At 42.9% G+C, this 3,158-nt stretch overlaps 1 pseudogene; it reads right to left on the reverse strand.

Moving 5' to 3' along the window:
* Positions 1 to 340: 340 nt before the first annotated feature.
* Positions 341 to 989, reverse strand: LOC115502271 (annotated as a pseudogene).
* Between the last annotated feature and the right edge of the window lie 2,169 nt (positions 990 to 3,158).

Below are 3,158 nucleotides of genomic sequence, written 5' to 3' on the forward strand. Positions count from 1 at the left end.
CTCTAAATTCTGTAATTTTTTTTTTTGGCAGAGTGATTTATTGGGACAAGTAAGGAAGCAGAGGAGGTGGGACTGCTATGCAGAAGACATAAAGGGGCTGTAGAACTACATGAGGGGAGTGCAGGAAGCCAACAGAATGCAGATACAAGAGGAAAGTGTCTAGAGTTGGGTTGAGACTGCATTGAGGTTGGGCTGCATTGAGGTGCATGGAATGCAAGAGGGAACTGGTTATCTTTGGGCTATGACAGTCAATACTCAACAAGGGGCAAAGACCTAGCTGGTCTCTGGAAGCCACAAGCAGCTCTGGGTTGGGGTCTGCAGGAGCAAATAGACATCATGCCTAGGTGTTCCAGAGGATGATGACTGTGACCACGGAGGTGGCCATGAAAAGCAGGTAGAGGCAGAAGAGCAAGGTGTCCATCATGTGGCTGAACTACACCCACAGACTGACCAAGTGTGGTTTCTGAATCTCAACTCTCTGCTGGGCCCTTGATGACCCAGGACACCCATTTAACTGCCTATCTGGGACTTTGCATCTTCCCCACTAACTCCACAGGCTCCTTCACACCAAGTGGTGGGCAGGGGGGGGATGCCCAAGGCTTTATTTCTCTTCTGGGGTGCAGTGGGGCAGCACTTTGTTGGGCAGGTGCAGTAAAAGGGCAGGGAATGGAGCCACCGAGGCATGGGTGGGGGCTGGGTGGTGGCCAGGTGCAGCAGGTAGGTGATAGAGGTGGTCTCCAGCAGGCTGATCACCATCAGGGACAGACATAGGGCAAAGTAGACACTGATGAGGGAGGTACCATTGGTGGGAAGTAAGTCATTCATCAAGAGCAGGAAGACATTGTAGCCCAGCAAAAGGGTTATCTTGAATGGGGCATGATTCCCAATTTCTGCTGGCAGCTAGAAGCTGAGGGCAACCAGAAAGCCACTGGGTACCAGAAGTTTATGATATACAGTCTGGGCCTCCACCTGATGGCCACATAGAACATATAATTCTAAGGATATCAGATGTGCAAATGTTATCTGTCCTTGTGTTAAGAACAGTATATAACAAGAAGACAATACATAGAGACGTACATAGGCACACTAGTTTGCTGGGAAAAATACAGGAAGCTCAGTTAAATTTGAATTTGAGGTATCAACAAGTAATTGTAGACCTAGCACAAGCTATCACACATAATAAATATTATTTGTTACTTATCTCAAAATCAAATTTAACTGAGCGTTTTGTATTTTTACTTGCCAATTCTGGCTACCATAAGATAGAGAGACTCACACACAGGAAAAGAATCAGTTTGTGGAAAGAACTGGAAGGAGGTACTTGGACTAGAATTATTTATGCAATTCCTCCTTTAAAAAAAAGTTTATTTATTTATTTTGAGAGAGAGAGAGAGGCAGCACAAGTGGGGGAGGATCAGAGATGGGGGGAGAGAGAGAGAGAATCCCAAGCAAGCTCCACTCTGTCAGTGCAGAGCCTGATGCAGGGCTCGAATCCACATACTGTGAGATCCTGACCTGAGCTGAAATCAAGAGACAGACGCTTAACCGACTGAGCCACCCAGGTGCTCCTATGGAACACCTTCTTAATTGAATGTTTATAAGCTTCAGTATAGTTTTTACTTGAACTCAAGGGGTTTTCTAAATGAAATAAAATCCTTTCTCTTTGTTTTAAGACTATCTTGTTCTGCTCTCTTAAGAAATCATGATTTAAAAAAAAGAGAAGAAATTGTGATTTTTTAGTTCAAGCAAATCTTTCTCATTGACCTTCATGAATGAATTTGCTGATTGTGCTATCCTATACAAGTGCATGTTAGGTCTTCACCTGCGGCATAGATGTATTTTTCTAAGCAGCGTTAGTGGGTTGCTGGCTGAATGAGTATTTTGCCTTGGTGAGAGACGAGGTTGACTCTATCAATAAAACACATTGGCTTTCTTAATCTCTTTTGTTTTGTGCTCTTGTACCTATTAACTGACATGATGATCTCAGAAGCTGCTTATCCTTCATCACCTTGGCTTTGATGGATATGTTACGTAATAAGTCCAGACCTTCAGCACTGAGTAATCACTTCCTGCTCATGAAGGTTCAGTAACTACATAGCAGTGATTCTGTTGATATATGGGTCCTTTTTCTTTGGTGCTTACTACATGTACCAAAATGACAGAATATCTTTATTCTGTCTTTGTAATTTACCACTGTTTGTTTTAACTTTGACATATAATGCATGGAAGCTAAATCTGAACATGGGCTTCCCATTTGTAAGTCAGATTCTAGGTGCTTTGAGGGCATGTGTGCTTTTATGGACAAAATTCAACTCATCCTTGACAAGAGTACATTCTCTTTCGGTATGGCTCTATGGTAAGTACAGATGGTAATCTCTCTTAACAGTCTATGGCTTTGCTGTCAGAAAAGTCAGAGCCACAGTATAGAATGAGGAAACGATTGGCTCCTGACATAAAAGAAGGGAATACACGTAAGAAAAGTTGTTTGATTGTATTGGAATTCAGTTGGAAGAGTACATGAACTTGGGGACAGTAATGTGGAGATTTTTGTGAATATTCTAAAACAGAATTTGCGGGGCGCCTGGGTGGCGCAGTCGGTTAAGCGTCCGACTTCAGCCAGGTCACGATCTCGCGGTCCGTGAGTTCGAGCCCCGCGTCAGGCTCTGGGCTGATGGCTCAGAGCCTGGAGCCTGTTTCCGATTCTGTGTCTCCCTCTCTGCCCCTCCCCCGTTCATGCTCTGTCTCTCTCTGTCCCAAAAATAAATAAACGTTGAAAAAAAAAAACAACAGAATTTGCTAGTGGTTCGGTAAACAAATCAAAGATTCCACAATTCCTTCCCTAAATTTGTTTCTGAAAATCATGGCTGGGAGAAAATGCTGAGCCGTAGGTTCATATGTTTCCTAAACATATTAAGTAAAGTAGATTTCTTGCTTCTCTCAACTTGTCGATCCATGAAGTGCTTTTAGTATGTCTTCTCGAGAGTTCTAATGTTTTTTCTGCTCATGCATTGAATACAGTGTATTTAAGGCTGTTTTTAAACTCTAACCCTGAAGTTTAATAAGCCTTCAGTTTCTGCTTTACCATCCTAGTTTATATTTTATTTTTCTCCCATCTGTTTGTCTGGACATTCCATGTAGGACTAGAAGGAAGGGACACA

The sequence above is a fragment of the Lynx canadensis genome, chromosome A1, assembly GCF_007474595.2.
Source record: "Lynx canadensis isolate LIC74 chromosome A1, mLynCan4.pri.v2, whole genome shotgun sequence".
Classification (NCBI taxonomy): domain Eukaryota; kingdom Metazoa; phylum Chordata; class Mammalia; order Carnivora; family Felidae; genus Lynx; species Lynx canadensis.